This window comes from Stegodyphus dumicola, chromosome 6 (genome assembly GCF_044657685.1).
Source record: "Stegodyphus dumicola isolate Sdum_Otavi_A_Nest chromosome 6, ASM4465768v1".
Classification (NCBI taxonomy): Eukaryota; Metazoa; Arthropoda; class Arachnida; order Araneae; family Eresidae; genus Stegodyphus; species Stegodyphus dumicola.
In genome coordinates this window covers 196,690,236-196,708,999 of record NC_140773.1, presented here as the reverse complement: position 1 = coordinate 196,708,999, position 18,764 = coordinate 196,690,236, and the positions used below count along the sequence as shown (strand labels likewise).

General features: G+C 35.8%; 1 protein-coding gene across 2 annotated transcripts in view; it reads right to left on the bottom strand.

Moving 5' to 3' along the window:
• The window catches only part of LOC118190940 (protein Wnt-7b-like), a 385,777-nt gene that overhangs the window by 100,867 nt on the left and 266,146 nt on the right, over nt 1-18,764 (bottom strand). The window lies entirely within an intron of this gene.

Genomic DNA, 18,764 nt, shown 5'->3' with positions numbered 1-18,764 from the left:
CGATGGCTGATGCTTATTTTCTTGAAGACGAATTGCTGCATCAACTACTGGCTTAATGTTTCTTGATTGCCATCTATTGAGCTACAAGAGAAGTTCAGAAACAGTCAGTCTTTTTTAAGACACGAGTGAGTAAGACCACTCACACGAGTAAGTAAGACCTTTCATTAGAAAAGATGGTTACTGTAGGTAAACCACCGCCATTCAACGACGATACTTCACTTCGAAGAAAGTTGTCAGATTTCTTGGCAATAAGCATCATGAAATGAGTGCATCGTTTTTCCAAGAGTAATCAAGCATGTGCTACAAGCAAAACTATCAAAACTACCAGCAAATCTATAAGTGTAAACTTGGCGTTTCGCATGCATTCGCAGTCTTCAAAAGACTGCGTATAAAACACCACACGTGCAGGTGAGGATGGGGATCGTCGCAAAGTTACGTAAAGGTGTTGGAACCTTTCCGCAAGTTGACCACTGCTTGTCAAGATACCAAGGTGCTCGGGCATTGTTCTGAGGTTTAGTTTGTACTATGAAGAGCACAACCTTCATCAAGATGTCGGGACTCCCAGGTGAAGATTTAAGCGAGTAGTCGCCTACCTGTATAAAGGTGCCGGCATCTTTATGGAATTGTTGTGCTGACGATTGACGGGACATGAAATTTCAGCACTTTGACGCTATTAAGTAAATAATTTGATCCATCAGTAATGAGTTTGGGACGAGTTAACGATGTAGGGGTTAAGAAAATGTGTTTAACCATTTAACAATTAGCTTATCTTTCGAATTTATTCATTCCTTTACTTAATGTCATTTTTTCCTTCCAATAAATTTATTGCCTTTATTACATAAACACTGTAACTATGCTTAATATTTCATCCATTTTCAATCGTGTGGTAAGGCAGACTTACGGCCCATTCTCGATAACATTTTCTACCCCTGCATATATAACTGAAATATTTAGGCGTAATTTTCCATATAATATTGAATGCCATATGACAGTGTCTATTGTTTCAGCAGTGATCCTCGAGTAAGTTGTGTTATGAAGTAATAAATATGTTTCGTGATTTAGTCATGTTGTGGTGCCAATATTATTAACGGGCATGATGAAGATGTTGATGTTCCCAACAGATATCACAGTTCTTTTATATAACAAGTGTTTCGTAAAGAAATTGCTTAACATGTCCGAACAACTCAAACCTTGAACAGTAACTTTCCGAAAATGCAGGACAGTACCAAAATGGGAATCAAATTACAGAGGTTCTTGAGAGAAAGGGTTCAAATGACAAGTGACGGAAGACGCTAGCACCACCCTTCTACCATAGCGGTTAACTGGTATAGCGCCGTGTCCCCCTTGTCTAGAGAACCCCAAGGTGTTATGGGGATGGGTGAGGGACCACCCCGGTCTACTCACACCAGTCATACATTGCTATTTGTATAAATATGCTGCAATTGTTGGCTATGTTACTTATGTTTATTCCAATAATAAGATTTGCCCTTGAAGTAGTGCAGTGCCAGTTAAGACAAAGGGTACAACAGGACTCAAAGTGACACGAATGCTCCAGTATGAGTCCATCGAGTTTCGTAAGGCTGTAAGGATACCCCGAACTACTCCGGACTACTCACACCAGTCATACATTGCTATTTCTATAACTATGCTGCAATTGTTGGCTATGTTACTTATGTTTATTCCAATAATAAGATTTGTCCTTGAAGTAGTGCAGTGCCAGTTAAGACAAAGGGTACAACAGGACTCAAAGTGACACGAATGCTCCAGCATGAGTCCATCGAGTTTCGTAAGGCTGTAAGGATCCTAAGTTTTACTAACGTTTATTTTATTTTAAAACTGTACTATCACTTCTTATTTTCTACTTCCGGCCAGAATTAAATGCTTTAAACTTGTTTATACAAATTGTCTTGCTAACACCAAGTACTTAAGTTGTGGCTTTTTGCCAAGAGAGAGAGAGAGAAGGAGTTAGAGGAAGTAAACCGCTTGCCACTGTAGTTTTATGAGTTTTCATTCTGTTGCTGGTTGCCTTTAAGGCCAGAGGTTTAGCCCTCTTGATAATTGCAGACGTATCGTAGTTTTAGAAGCTCGGCGTACTACATGCATACCTTTTTTAAATAAAAACCAGTCTTAGTGCTGGGCATTTGTATACTAATTCAAAGTTAGCTTTTAGTTAGAGTTTTAGTTAGTAGTTTTAATATTTTTACGTTTAGACCACTAGTGGTTGGTATCTGTATTCCGAAGTTCGGAAATACCTGTAAAGTATTGAAAATAAAGGGTTTCGTATACCCTTCCTGCTTGTGTTGTCTACTTCACACCTTCCTGACATAGCTCCCTGTTCCTATTCAGGACCATTCATGTTTCCAAAGCAAATCAAGAGAAACGCAAGTCCTGACAAGGCGCGTATTGGGATGAGAGCATAACTGCGCGCAATCGCAGTTTATACAGGTATTTAAAGAAAAGGGTAAAGATGCAGATCTCTTGGTTTTAGATCCAGCACACGCTTTCTTCATCCTTTCAAAATGCCTCATTTTTTTCCCCCGGCCGTAAGTTTGTTATATATAACGATTCTGCTTGGAAGAGGTCGTGCCATCCTTAACTACTGGTGGCACTCGCGTCATCTTTGTGCTACATTTCATTGTGCCACATATTATGTAACATAACGTACATTTTTGTAAAACATATCCCATTATATTAAGTGGTAATGCGAGATAAGTGTATGACACGTGCTCCATTATGACGAAGCACGTGATCTCTTTTGACGATAATAACGCTTCAAACCTCACATATACATTAAATTTGTCTCATCTGTGGCTGCAAATTGGAGGCGACAGCGCCACATTACAAGAACCATTTTGGGGTTTGCAGGCGATTGAAAAGTGTAACACTTTGCATCACCTCTGAAAGTTTCGTAGTCAAAAACTTGTGCATTTTATTTCGATAGTTCTGTTTTCAACATCCTAATTTCGCATATTTTTAATTGAAAAAAAAAACTATTATAATAAAGCGAGAAAAATCTAGAAAAATACTGCAATGATTCCTTGACCTAAACATACCGGTTAATGAAACAGGTATATGGAAGATTTGTTTTTTATTGTTAGACAACTTTATATTTATTAGCAATTAAAGCAGCATTAGAAAATTATATTTCACCTTTAAATTAGCCAGTTCTGTTACGCTGAAAACAATTAATCTCTAAGGCATTTTCTCCCTCTTTTCCGCATACCTTCGGCTTGTAACTCGAACCATGCTCAACGGGTATTCGAGAGGTCCGGAGTTTGAATCTTGACAAGGGCACTGCACATTTCTTCAGTTTCTAGACTTCGAAAAAATAATTCTAAAAAATGACTCTACAAGTGACGGCCAAGCTAAAAGGTGGTGGACGATAATTCTTCACCAACTAGTGCTGGCGCCTAGGACACCCTTCTTCCTAACCGCCCTTTAGATGGGGAAGAATGCATACCATTTTCTCGCTGCTTACCGTTTGTCTTATTGGTATAACTGGAAAGCACGAAAACTAGGAAACGGAAATTCCAGAACTCAAATCACGGAGACGACAGTGAAAATATTTCACGTTTACTTTAAATCTTCGAAAAGGCAGAATTTATCTTGAATGATCCAAAAAATTATAAATAAGTCTACCACTTTTTATCATCTCGTAAATATGGGAACGTGGCACATTTCCGACATTTCATAGAGCCGACAGTCTGTCAGTCTCCCCAAGATCAACAAAAGCAGTTCAAACATCGGTTTCGAATCTGTGCAGATATGGATTCTACACCAGTATCCCTCTTATGCCATTGTCAATCGTATGCAAGTGCCCTAAAAAATAACAAATTGATGAAATTTTATTTCGGCGAAGATATAAAGATTCACTTTACTGAACCCGGGAACGTGATTCGCCATAAACACAGTTGTAGCACTTTTAAAGTTCGCCTACCAAGAGCTGTAGTTGGCAGCGTGTCAGAAGAGTTCACTTTTTATTTAGGGGATTTAGGGGAGAAAGTTACCCATTCCATTCTAGTCCATATTAAAAGTGAGTTTAATTATTATCATTTAAAATTTATTTGGAATTTTTTATTCCAGAATTTCATAGTTAATTCTATGTAAAAAGAATATTTTAGGGAATCTCAAAACATCAGTTGAAAGAAATCAGTCCAGAGAATTAGCGGTTCGATTGAGTCGATCTTTTCGATCCTACTGCTCGACTTTTTTTCTTCTTTTTTTCGTTTTTCATTCAATCATAGCACATCGCTCTTGAGTCCCTGCCCGTTCTCGATCGTATTCGTCAAAGCTATTGTTAGGAGCGGTGAGCCTTAAAAAAAAATTCATTTAGTGAGGAAAGAGCTCTCATCTGATTACATAAAAGTGGGGTTTTGCTCGTCCCTGTTCTGTGAGGTGACAAATGTGCATTATTCTTTTCACTCAATATTATACCAATATCAAAATTTACATTTCATTGTTTCGATCGTATGGCGTCAGTCATATCCAGCCTTCGCCGGTATCGGTTCTACTCCCTGTCGGTCCTACGCAGTGTCGGTACTATGCAGCGTCGCTTTTACGCAGTACCAGTTTTATGAGTATAACTCGTGGAAATTATTTCTACTTGTGAGATCTTGCTTGCAGATTCTTGCATTTTTACTGGAACTCCAATCGAAAATGGAAACTCACCAGCGGTAAAGTCGCTAAATACTGGTAGTTCAACCCGGTTCGAATCTCGGAGAACGGGATGTCTGCTTCGATGTTTTCATGTTTTGTGGCATATGGCAACTGCGATACGAGCTGTTCACCCTAGAAAGTGCTGCACGAAGGCATCCGTTCTCTCAGGTAAATAGCTTTCGTGTTCTTTGTCACAATCAAATCAAAAAATCAGTTGAAGTTGGTGAAAGAATCGAATTTTGAAATCTTTGAATTACATCAGAAACAATTTTAGGCGTCAGAAAAAATAAATATATTGTGTACTTGAAACACTACAACGACAACAACTATAATGTAATTGTATTTGATAAATTAATTAAACATTGTTAATTTAATATCAGTTATAATTTACTTCAGGATGGGATAGAGAAAATTTCATAGTCATTTCTCTTATAATTAATACAAATAACTGAAATTTGATCTTAAACGCTTAGAGGAATCTGAAATAAACCAATAATGTTAAAAGCACACCCATTTAAAGCGATTTTCTGCATTTATGTGACTCTATTGCACAAAATGATAGAAATCTCCTAAAGTGAAACAAAAGAGTGCCTATCTAACAAGTTTTTTTTTTTTTTTTTGGTAGATCGGTAGCAAAAACATTAATTGTGAATATTAAACGCAAGAATTTCACACTGTCTTAAAAATAATAATTTGCTTTCAGTTTTAAGTTTATTTTACTCAAAATATAATAATATAGCTGCTCGTAACGAAACGTTCGCCGCCAAAAAACATTGAGTTAAGAGGGTAAAAAAAAAAAAAAAAAAAAAAAAAAAAAAAAAGAAAAGAAAAGAAAAGAAAAGTAGTACTTTTAGTTCCATTTCGAACACTTTGTACTTAATAATAACGATATTTTTTTATAAACTTCACAACACAATGTTCTAAAGCAAGTCTCTTTTTTCAAATGCCTTGATTCTTTCTTTCAGTTCCCGAGAAACACGTTTCTTTCAGCTTTAGTTTAAAGAGGATGTTTCTATCCGAAATAGTTGCGCTTGACAATCTGTGGCGCGTGGGTACTGGGGAAATTTTACGAAGCTCGGGAAAATGTTTTCCCTGAAACTCTGTCTCACGTAGATATATGTCAAAGAACTGGTTTTCGTGCTATCCAAAACTGTAGATTCTCGGAAATGTTTCTTTGGAAGCCAGTTGAGAGTAGCTAGCTGGTCTGATTGCATGATTTCAACAAGAATATCGAAGCTGCGATAATATTGGGCAGAGCTCCAGTAGTCTACAGTAAAATCACACTTATTTATTCCAAGTTTTACGATGAAATTGTTCGTTTATTGTTTAATATATTTAATAGTTATAAACTCAAAAAGTATTAATATAACACGTCAAAATTTTTCCACAGAAATTTAATTTAATATTCAATTTTATTCACATTAAGGAAGCATTTGCTTTTGGAAACGTATCGATGAAATCTATGCCCCTTCACTAGTTATATCGTAGCCATAGATTCGTATCAAATCATTATAAAAAAAAAATCCCAAACGCCACTGTTGTTACAATTAATTGTCGTTAATCTATAATTCGTGACACAGTAAAGCAGAAGCATTAGGGAACAAAACCGGAATTTTTTGTTAATGATATACGGTGACATATTTTATGTCACTATATCATTAAAGCACCATTCATCAATGCCTTTCCACTACTACTATTACAATGTGTCAGATGTTTCTAAAAATATGGTAAGCGTTCCTACTTGTAACAATCTGAGCAATTAAGACAAAAATCTCTGTATATGGCGAATATCATTTGCATCGGGTAATTACTTATATTTTACAAATTTATCGGTCACCAGAAAGAAAAATTTGCAAAGACAAAAGCTTACATTTACTTAATGGTTTCGATAATTGCTATAAATTACAAATCTGGATGTTCTTAATAGACTGTAATGATTCTAAGCACCGTGAATCGTGAGTTCGCGTATGTGAATCGATTTTGTGGCGCCTAATTTAATGATTAGAATTGCGCAATTTACACACCTAAGTTAAGATTAAGCTTCTAATACCTAGTTTTGCAAAGTAATTGGAATTAAAGATTACTATTTGCTTGGATTAGATCCAAGCAATATTTTGCACTTTTAATTCGCTAATTCTGGTTTTCTTGCACAAAGAAAACTTCCTCCAACCAGGTATTTATTTTTAAAATTTATAAAGCTAGGTTCGCATTTATGTCTACATATCAGTTTATGGGTTGATAGGTCCTCTGCATTAAATTTTCGGTAGACCTCATTCAATGATTTAGGGGCCTTTCCTAATAAATTATAAATATCTAACAGAATCTAAAAATTTTTTAAGCCTCAGAGGTAAATCATTCTTTTATTATTAAAGCGAAAAAAAAAAAAAAAAAAAAAAAAAACCGCAAGAAGCGGTGTAAACAAGTTGTTGTATATTGTTTTATAAGACATATGAACTCAAAAGTTTTATAAATAACTAAGGAATTATGCAATTTCCGCCTTACTGTTTAGTTCCATTTTTTTTTATTTCATACCATCGTTTCTTATGAATAACAGCCGTCTTTAACAATACATTTTGTAACTCGCAAATGGACATCTTACGGACATCTCAGCTCTCCAATAAGAAAGAGCTGAAGAAAGTCTATAAATCTTTCTTCCTTACTTTCTGCACAGACTTCAGTTATCATATCAAACTCACACTGAAAGCCGAAATTCGGAAATCAGTTTTGCTTTTAAATTACTTTATTATAATAACGAAGGATGAATTATTATAAATCTGAATAACAGTCCTAATTGAAAGTTTTCAATTTATTGTAACCCCTTCCTTTTGTAGCTCTGCTCTGATTGAAACATCGTGAAATGAAGTACTGAAATGGGATAGTTCAACCTTCTAATGACAATCATTTTAGTACCTCAATAGCTTAAACTTCGTTCGTCTGATTATGGAGATTAATTCAGGAGATCTTTTATGATTATTTTATTCCGTATATCCATAATTACATGGGTAGTTTTATGTTCCTATAGTTGTTATCTTTCACGTGAGTCTGATTACATGCTTCAATTATGAACTGTAGACCACACAAGCAATATTGAAACTTCAGGGATAAGCCGACGAGTTAATTAATTCTAGTACCTTAACGAACATTATAAAATTATACGTTTTAAAATATTTCTGTATTTAGCATTTAAAAAGAAGTTATTTTGATTACAAAGCATATCGAAATCTGTAATAGTATATCGATATTTCGAAAAAATTCATTTAAAACATTAACGTTACCTAATAATTTCTACGTTGACGTTGACGTTACGTTGATAATTTCTACGTTACGTTACGTACGTGATTACGCTATCTATTAATTTTAAATCATTCCTATCCTGAAGCGTGATTATTCATGGGAAAAACAAATCTATGAACTATTCTGTATGTACTGTGTCAAAAAACTCAAATTCTGGAGATAATACAGTTTCTCTGATACGATGAGAATGGGAATTAGCTCCATTTTTTCTGATCTACTTTATATGTTATTGTACATATAAAGTTGTGCTACAAACTGCAGGAGAAATTAATGCTTTTAAATTATAAAAGATGATTGTTAGTTACACTAACTACCTAATTTTTACTACTCCATTAACACATTTTTTCTCACTTGGTGGTTAAATTGACGAAACATTGTTGTAATTTCCTTAGAGGTTAGTTACTCATTTTGCTTGAGAAAGAAAACCTACTTCCTTAACTACCACACAAAAGGATGTGGACACTCACAACTAGCTACATTAAAATACACTTTACTATATTAAATTTAGGAAGATAGAAAATCGCTGTGATGTCATATAACATTTATAATATTATAATAACGCTTGATGGCTGTACATTTATCTGAATTTTAATTACAAATGCCTTTTGCAGACGATAAAGGATATAAAGACAGCGAATCACGAATAAAGAAGCAAGAGTCTCAGATGGAACCATGGTTAATTAAATAAATTGGTAGTTCTTTAAAACCTTCTTGGTTACAAAAACAGTCATGGCATTAAAATGTGCTGATCAGGTTTGGTTTTGTTAGTAAATTATAGCAAAGCTATCGAGATCTTGGATAATTATACCTAGAACAGCCTCGCGTCTGGATCAAGCTGTGAAAAAGCTTTGAACCAGTTAGCGAAACAAAGCAAAACAAACTAGACTTACCAAATTAAGTTTTCAAGAGAAATTGAAATATATAATACTTTAAGAACATTGCTTATTATTAAATTGCAGTTATGCTGGTAGGAAGAACAGAACTAAAAAATTTAAAAGTAAGGAAAAACTTCAAGAAAAAAGTGTTTTGTAGATCAGTCCTTAACATCAGTGTGAAAGTACCGTGTGTTTATATAGACACACGAGATGGAGAAAACAATCAGCAGAACAAAGAAAGAAAGGTCTTACGACACTTTTCCTTCTTCTAGAAGTAACGCTTAAATCGAGTAATACTTCGAGTTGTTGTCTAGATTTCAAATTATAGTAATATTCGGCTACCAGCACATTCCTGTCAGACCACATTTCACTCACTGGAAAAGGAAAAAAAAGTCTGCTTATGACAACAAAGAGAACAGGATATGATGAAAACGGTTGCCATTTTCATAACCCATATTTATTATGCCATAAATTAATGTTCTTTACTCCCAAGGAAGACATTAGAAAGGGAAAATCACTTTATAAATTTATGTGGTTCTCAAGCAACAACTCTTAATTTTGTTTTGGTTAGAACAGAGAAAAACAAATTTTAAAACCGGTAGTGATGTGTTCGGTTACGATTTCAATATTGTGAGTAGTAAAAATTTAGTCTTACCATTTTGACACACACACAAAAAGAATGCCGCCGTGTTGTTCTAACCACATGCAAAGGTGGCGTTTTTCTGAGAAAAGCATAGAAATTATGTACAGTAAATTATATTTTTGAGCATCGTGTTCGAAAGGAGAGTAAGAAAAAAAATCGTCTTTCCCCAAAACCACCTATTTCTCAGAAAAAAGACAGGAATTACATGACAGAGGTTAGTCATTTTCGATAAGGCAATTACAATCATTTAAATTTTCAGCTTCTGAAGGAAACTTAGAATAAAGAAAGGATACCACAAATATAAAATAAGAAGAATTTTTGCTCTGGTTTCTCAGTAAAGTTTTTCGTCTCCGTATCAGATAACTTAAAATTTCATAATCCTTCTCTTCGAAAATTTCAACTGGCATTTTTGTCTAGATCTACAAATCAAGTAAGACACAATTAATAAATTAATAAATGTTCTCTTCCGTTTCTGCATGCCTTCGTACTGTAACGATAAGCACACTCGGCGCGTATTCTAGAGGTCCAGGTTCGAGCCCCGGCAAGGGCATTGCTCATTTTTCATGCCTCCAGCATCAAAATATCCTAATAACTCTACAAATCTTTCGCCACGACACTGTAAAAAATGTCAAATACAATTACAGAAAAATAAAATAAAAATTCCATAATAATAAAAAATTATATAAATAGTTCAATTTAGATAAAAGAGTAACCATATTTTGGAGTAGATGTTTTTTTTAAATAAGTATATAAAAGATAAGGAAGAAAGGTCTAAGAAAATATCTAATTTTCTTTCTATCTGAGTACTATCTAATTACAATGGCGAAAATATATAATTTTGTACTCGATCTTTCGAAAATTAGATACTTTCATTTAGGCAGAGTTTCATAGCAAGCATATGCTAATCTTCAAATTTTATTTGAAAAATATTGATTATACCACAAACAAATTAGAGAACATGTAAATGAATGAATATGTAAAATGAATGAATATGTATGTAGGTATTCATAAGAATATGTAAAACTGTTGATTGAATTGATTGAATAAAAAGTGGTTTTTCATAGAAAAGACAATGAGACAGTCATCAAAACTCAAAAGGATCATATTTGACTTCTACCGTGTGATGTCTGAACCTAGCTTCGGGTGAATACGGTACCAACCTGTCATGATTTTCTTTTCCAATAAAATGCGACTGCACTTGTAGAGACATTAGGTTATTTGGAAGCAAGAGATTTGAAAAAGGAGGAACACCTTCGGCGGGAATCGAACCACGGACCTCTGGAATACACGTCCAACGTGCAGACCACCACACTACGAATGCATGATAAGAACGTGGGAGAAATACCTTATATACTTCCCCTTTTCAAGGGCGACTGGAGTTTTAGCGGACCCGACTGCCAAATCCAGATGGTAGAGAATCATCATCTACAGCCATTTTTAGTTCGTACGGCACTGTAGAGACATATGAGCAACACCTTCGTCGGGAATCGAACCACGGACCTCTGGAATACGCGCCTAGGGTGCAGACCACCACACTACGAAGGTATGCTAAGAAGGTGGGAGGAATACCTTATACACTTTCACTCGGAAAAAGGAAAAAAAGCCTTTTCCTTTGTCTTTCGATAAAGACAAACGAAAAAGTTAAAACATACAGAATATGCAACCAATATCAAAGGTCAGTCTCAAGGAGAACAGCATCAGTTTTGTCAGCATGGGAGTTAAACTGAGCCTTTTATTTGAAGTAACAGACCTCAATGCTTTTCAAAAATGAGTCCCTCATACTGTGTTACGATTTGTAGAAGTAAGCAACTACATAGCTAAACTGTCACCCTTTAAAATGATTGATAATAAAAATAACAGTCGTTTGATTTAAAAAGGATACTTTTAGTGGGCCATATTAAGTTTAAATTTTTTAAACTTTGCTATGATGTTTACATCTATGTAATGAATATAATATAAGCCCTCCACGTCTTATCAAAATACTTATTTGATGAGATATTGACGCTATAGTGCATTTAAAGGGATAATATTGGGTAGCATATACATTTAATTTTATTAACCAGTTATTTCAGTTCCCATTTTCCTGCCAGGATGCACAATTCTAACTCGCGTGTATTCAAATGAGGTACAAGGAGGTTGTATTTAAAAGAAGCTTTTAGAGAGAAGAATTAGAACGTATTCCGTCTGATGAAGACTACGCTGCTAATTTGAGTCTCATGAGATCTGTTCTGCTGCGTTGCGTTATTTTCACCCTTAGGCTGCCTGGTCACGCCGAATTTAGGTGAGAGCCAACTTGCACGTTCTCTAATTCTGTAGCCGTTAGGCTGGATAACTTATATTTACTTAGTATAACATTTACTTAGTTATAAGTCAGTTTCCTTACTTTTGATTTAAGCCATAAATTCTGGCTTCTGCAAGCACGAGCAGTGCCTTCTGTTAACTTTTATTTGATCCTTTACATTCTTTCTCAGTCTCTGTCGTACTTTACAATGTACTCTGTGGTAATTCAATTAAATTTCATACATTTAATGCTATCAAAGAATACGAGACTTTATAATTGCATCATAAACAAAACATTTGCAGCTAATCCATAATTCCTATGAATATGATACACTGAATTTATTGTTCTAACACATCTTCTTGAACGTACATATGGAACCACACATGGTAAACATGGATGTCAAATCGATATCTAGAAACCTTCCTTTTGTCTTATGAAACATTTTCGCGTATTGAAAAAGAGCAAAGTTGTAGAGAGGTTTAGGCTATATAGTGAGAGAAACATCAAAAATCAGCTGCCAATCATGGGTATTCTATTTGCTGGTGAGATGCGCTGTCTACATGTATAAAAAGAGCTCGCTCTGAGGAATGTGATTATTCTCTCTTTCTCTCTCTCTCTCTCTTTTTTTTTTTTTTTTTTTTGTCTTACATTTAAATGAAACATCGTTTCCTCTTCATGAAATAAGCCATGGATGTACTAGTCGCTAAATGGATGTGAGAGAACGCCAACTGATAGAGACTCCCTAGTCACGGTCAATCATCTCTACCGCTAGAGGCCGCTCGAGGGGACGCTAACCCCCCCGATCGGTGCAGAGGGACGAAGGCCCAATGCGAATTAGAGTGGAAGCTGACAACATCTACTGCAATTTGGCAAGGACGAAAGGGCCAGCTCCGTGTTGACGAGGTTGATCAGAAGATAGGGTCACCATTCCTCTCAACTGACTGTACTAGACAAGTAGAAATTTTTACAAGAAACAAACGTCTCCCCTCAGAATCGACCGAGAGGAGCCCAACCCTCTCGAACGACCGACATATCTACGATTTAACGTCCCCACGGCTTTGGGGCAGACGTGACAGTACCATATGGTCCCAGAGGAGCCTGAACTACTGAATGAACAATGGCTCTAGTCCATACTGCGAAGATTGTTTATATGCTGTGAAGGCCGAAGTTGTCTTGACACAAGTCTAGCCAGTGATCTCGCATAAATGGTCGGTTCCGGTAATTCCACCCATTCGGATCACAGGGTTAGTTGTCCAGCACCGTTAGCCTATACCAGCCTTCCTTGTGAGAAATTATGGCCAGATAGTATGGCCTTTGCCAGCCACCGGCGCCACGAGGAGGCCGATGCTGAACTGAGGGAAACGAGGCGAACCCCCTCCTTCGACAGCCCCACGTTCTTGGAGCGAACACCAGGTCTCCTTCCACCAGCGGTCGGTTCCGGATATTCATCCTCAGGTCCACCTATACCACAACAGCAAGCACAGGTGAATGAGATAATTCCTTGTGAACTTATCATAATGTGGGCTGATGTGCAAAACGTTTATACTTAAGTGTAAAAAAAGCACCAAAAGAAAAAATTAAATTCTCAAGGCTCTTCTGGTGATCAGCAATGTTTGTGCTCTCATTTCAAATTGGAAGAAAGATTCAGACAGTGGGTGAATACAGTTTCATCTATGTGAAGTTCTTGCTTCTCAACACCACTCATTTAATACCCCATGTGTCAGTAGCAGATTATTTAAAATTCCTCAAAGCATTTTTTTAAAGATATTTCGAATCGATCGCTGACTTAAAGCTAACCCTCGAAGGACTTTGGACGAAACCTATTAAATGATCCCTCATTGTCTGAAGACAAACTTTCGAAAGGGGAGTTTTTTTTTCCGGGTATTAAGCTTCCTAGTGAGAAATTATGGCCAGATAGTATGGCAAATTCAGGAGGTTTTAAAATAGGCTGAATATATATATATATATATCGACCCTCTTACCCAGCTTGGTGAGTTCTGTGTTTTTATTCTTATATATTGATAAACTGGGCATTTCTTTGCTTTTAAAGTAATTGAATTATGTTGTTCTTATGTTCGGATAAGGTTTTTTACGCTTTTAGTTAATCTGCATGCAATAGTTGTAGAATCATGAACAATTTAAAACTTTAAGTGGCACTAGGCCTAACGAGGTTGCCATTTATTTACCCTTATAAGTCTTAGTAAAGTAGTGAATTCAGTTAGTGCACCAACTTCAGTGCTTTTCTGCCCAGTGGAGTCGAAAGTTGACTTTCAATTTAGTGCACCAAAAAATTACGTCCTCGTGCTCGTTAACCGTATTTTTTTTTTTTTTTTTTTTTTTTTGTTTTGACGTAGAAAATTTTTTAACTGTATTTGATGTTTTAGGTTTTTCTGTATTTTTCAATTTTTAACGAAGATGTTCTCAGTTTAGGTACATCTTTACCTTTCCGCGAAGTGAGAACGGAAATGATTGTAGGATAAATCCATTTTATCCATTAAGGTTAAATAAGCTGTCTCTAATTGTTTAATCCAATTTACATAATTTCTTTGCTGAAAAATTGTTTCAGCATTCTTGCAAACCGTAATTCTAAGAAAATTGTGAGCGATTTGTAAATTCCCATTGTATTAACTGTAGCTTAACAATGACACACATTTCTATGCAAATATAACCAACATAATTTGCGAAATTCACTATCATTTTAGTATAAATTTTTCAACAACCTTTGTATTCCTTCCGCACAAAAGTAATAAATACAATAAGAAAAATGACAAAAATGGGCTAATTCAAATCCCACAGCTCACGCTTTTGTTATAACGCTAACAATACTTTAATACAAGTGTAGCTACAGTCTAAGCGAGTTATTTTCTTACCCTCATCATTATACTTTTACGTGTCAACTGAATGAACCTATTAAGTAATTTGCTCCTCTTTAAAGCATCATTCAATAATCCATTGAGTACTCTTTTTAGTATTATGCAAATGAATACGAACGTCTCTGAAGGTAGTGAATATAGATTTTCTTTTTAAAATAGTTTTTTCCCCATAGTTTGGCTGTCAGAGCGTATTGAATTATTGCTTAATGCCGTAATCCTGTATTGAATTGAAGGAAGCAGCATTTGGTTAACAACAACATCTAACTTATTAGTAACTTTTTTATTTGTCAGATTTTGTGAAAGATTTATAAACGAATGGAGTAAGAGTAGTAATTTAAACTACTTGAAAGGGCAACCTACCTTTTATCTTCGAATTCTTATTTTATTACATTTGGCTAAGTATCAAGTTACAAAATAACGCCCGAGACTCGTTGGGTTTTCCTGACAGTATCACGAAGGCTTTTGATAAATATGAAAGACTTCGTTTTGTTTTTATTTGTTTTGAGGAAACCTACTAAGATCCGCATTCCGCTTCCATTTATCCAGAAGTTGAAAAACGGGGTATAGAAGACAAGACTATAGATCTGGATTCGTAGATAGATTAAAAAAGCATAGAAATAACTAAGCAGCTTTTTTTGATTTACCTTTGTTTCGAGAGCAATACAAGAAGGATTTTAAACGGGTCATAATGGGAGTATATTCTTGACATATGATACTGAGCTTTAAGTAAGGTGAACCAATTAAAGTTATTTTATCTGATTTATTACCGAGAACGGTCTTAATCGTTTAGGACATCTCATGCTTAAACAGAACTTCTAAATACACTTTTGTTTTCATTCGTTCTTTAAAAATTACAAACTGGTGAACTGATAGCTTTGGAATACGTGAGCAGTTTGAGGATGTACCTAAGAAAACCGAAACAATCTTATTTTGAATGTGCAGTTCATAAGTAAAGCATTTAGTATTCATGGATGATGATAGCTATGAGAAAAAAAAAAAAAAAAAAAAAAAAAAAAACTTGGTCTCTTATCGACGGACTGAAAATTGTGAAGTTTTCATTGCAGATCTGAAAGGATTTATTTATTTTTATCTAACCAGTTACTTTATTTTCAACACCTTTACTGCCGTTCTCGTTTTCCGTTTTCCTCCGAGAATGCAAATTTTAGTTCTCGAGTAATAATATTTAAAGGATGGTTTTAAAATTGTTGAATCAGAGCGTGTTCAATCTTCTGAAGAGCACGTTAATAGTCGAAAGTCTTCGATAGCTGTTCAGAGGAGTTGTGTTATTCTTGCCATTAGAACTTGTCACGCTCGAATTAGTTAGGCTTCCAAAGAGGTGAGACTCTATAGATCTGTTATGATGATTTCGTGATACAGATTTATATCATGACTCAAATGATTTATCGCTAAAGTTGTGATGATACAAATTATCTGCTGTGAAATATAGATAACAGTATAAACTGTCATATCCGATTAAGCCTTTAACCAATCCAGTCGAAATCAATTATTTTCTTTCACCGCCATTCCCAGTTCAGCTATCCTTCTCCACCCTTTCTATGACGTAAAGGAAGCTGATCTAAGACTCTTTGCCCTGCACACGAAAACTAATAACGTGATTTGTATTAGACTACTTTCGTATTTGACCCTTCTTTAGGACCCAATTATCGCAGAAGACTTTCCCCTCTTTTTCTCTTATTACACTCTGTTGTATTGGTTATTACAATAGTTCTTAAATCTTAGAACAAATGATGGAATATATTGAAATGCCCAAAAGGCATTATAAGGCTCTTATATTACTATATTATAAAATATAGTATATAAGGAGCCCAAAAGTCCTACTGTATGATGGTAGGTCTTTCAGACTGAAACGCATATATAAGGAAATAAGCAATAAGTTTATCGATCTATCAACCATAATAGAAATACTTTGATAAATTACAAAGATCGGCTCTACCTTTTTCCTTTATAAAAGGGTGTGCATAAAAATGCAAACTGTTATAAAAGTGACCGGGAAGTATTTTCAGATCGGCCTCAACTAGTAATAAGATATCAGTTTGATGTTCCGAGTAAGAGACAAAACTATCAGTGGCCAAACCGGAATCGGGCTGAATTGGTACGAAACCATATTGTTACGTTTTTCTCTTCTGACACCAGTTGTTGCGTTACTTTCTTCCTTCTCGTTCGTACGGGGTTTGTATGGATTTGGAGTGAATAACGACGACACTACTTGATGACGATCGAAGCACACTTTATTGGTCAGTATTGTCAAGACAGCTCCAAAACACGTTTACAGTCGTCGATGAACTACTATAAACACGCTGACACGATCAGCGACACAGCCTTCAGGTTATCAGGCTATAACAGTGGAGACGGCTTCACGGCAAAGCACTAGAGTACAGCTCCCGACTCTGCTTGGTCGTTCTCGGAACTCCACGTACTCTCGAGACTCTCCAAGCTACAACTCGCGATGCACTCGACGACACTCAGAGCACAGCTCCCGACTCTTCGGTTCAGTCGTTCCCGGAGCTCAACACGCTCTCTCGACGATGCACTAACAGACTCCTTCGGTGAACTGGACGACCCACTCGGCACTCGCTACCCGGCTTTCAACTCGATCGACTCCGCAGGGATTGACTCGCTAGACGAGACACCAACTCGATACTGACTATCTCGCACTCTAGACGAGGCACACTCTAACTGACTGCGGACCAGCAGGGTTTATGTAGTTTTCGGCTTGTGTTCGAGAACATTTTGTTTTAAACCGGCAAGGATTCGTTCCAGAATGTTCTCCATCCGTCCATGGCATATCGCCAATTTTGTCATCAAATGTCGTTAAATGGGCGATTTCTCGCCAAAGGTGGTAACCCAGCCTTCCCTTGCCATTTTATGGCAACCCTAAACCTGCTTTGCGGGAAAGCCATCTTACCGCGCCTGTACATTTCGTAACAATATAAAAAATTCTTTGTGTGTGGAAAATAATTGAGATCCTTAGGTCTAAATTTTATGGCGTACAGATAATAACGAAGCAAGTAAGTTCTCAAAACTGTGCAGATTTGCAATACCTTTCTAATTCGCTATGAATTTCATTGTTTTTGAAAGCAACTTTAATTGGACTTAATATGGATATATCGTTTTATCTCTTTGATTTGAAGCTAATTCTAATTAAGGAATGCAACGTAACATATGCAAAAATATTTTTAATATATAGTGAAGCACTGAGACGTCAATAAGTTTTTTCCTTTCGGAGCAGCCTTGTACCCTCATGGCGGAGCAGCTGGGCCATGGACAGAGGCTGAAGAAGTAACAGTTAGTTATGGGGATAGGTGAAGTTGAGGCGTTTTCTTCTCTCAAGAAAAAATAATAATTGCTTTAGTTATATTTTTGAGTCTTATATTTATAATATGCTTTGCAATAATCTAATAGTGTCCAAACTCTCTGTAATCGTTAAGCGAATTATCGGTTAAGTCTTTTTAAAAAAAATTTCTCATTAAATTTATTTCATTTAATCCCAAAACATAGCAGTAATTAATTTCACGCATTTTCTAAAGACTGTCTGTTTTTAAATGTACTAATTAACTTAAGACCACTGGCAAGAGGTAGGGAAAGCGGCAGTTGTCGTTCTGTGCATGTACGTGACAAGCAGGACTGGAGGAGATGCGAATGCCAAACGGTGGGACGTGCGAGCAAAATAATAAAGAAACCACCTGTCATTACGCAGTCACGCTTTTAGTATAGGCCTTCAAGTTCCTCTATGAATAACATCCTCAAAGCGATTAACCAAATGATGCATGTCCTGGCCGCAATTATCATTCTGTGCCAATTTAAGAGTCCATTATAATGCTAAATTACTAAGCTCGAAAGTTAGAATAGAAATATTATTTAAGTCCGCAATTTTACAAAATGCTGCTTTAAAGTAATTGGGTGTGTCCACATAGGTAAGATTTCACTAATGCGAAGGTTACAAGCACTAATGAAATTTAATCTGCTTTCGTGATTACTTCAACACATTAATGGAACTGATACATCCAAAGACTTCAATTAATCAAAATGCTTCTTAATTTACATACTTTCGCTGTAAACGTTCAATGAAAGATACCAAAACGTAGCTTTCTGTTTTATATATTCTTGTTCTGCAACTTTCC